Here is a 373-nt window from a genome sequence, read left to right as displayed (position 1 = left end):
GGATGCTACAAGTCACAGTTTGTGGCATTTCCATTTTGACCGTGTCATTGCTGTGGGCCACAGATGGGTAAAATGTGGACTCCCTCTCCTCTTGGTGGGAAGTGAAACACCCCGTGAAATGTTCTCTGAACATCAAAGTGAGACTGGCAAAGCAGAGGAGAGATCTCCTGTGGCTTTCAGTTCTGCTGTAAGGAAAATGAACATAATCCTGACCCTAAGTGTCTTGTAATTTTTATTAGCTCTCTTTGGCTTGCAGCAATGACCCTGTGAATAATGCATGCTGCTCGATGGCTTTCCTAAGGAAAGAAGGCTTACGCAATCATATTGCCTGCCACTACCCACCTTCTTCTTACCCCATAATAACTCAAGAAAC

This window comes from Cariama cristata, unplaced genomic scaffold (genome assembly GCF_000690535.1).
Source record: "Cariama cristata isolate BGI_N322 unplaced genomic scaffold, ASM69053v1 scaffold11872, whole genome shotgun sequence".
NCBI classification, from domain to species: Eukaryota; Metazoa; Chordata; class Aves; order Cariamiformes; family Cariamidae; genus Cariama; species Cariama cristata.
This window is presented reverse-complemented; position numbering follows the sequence as displayed.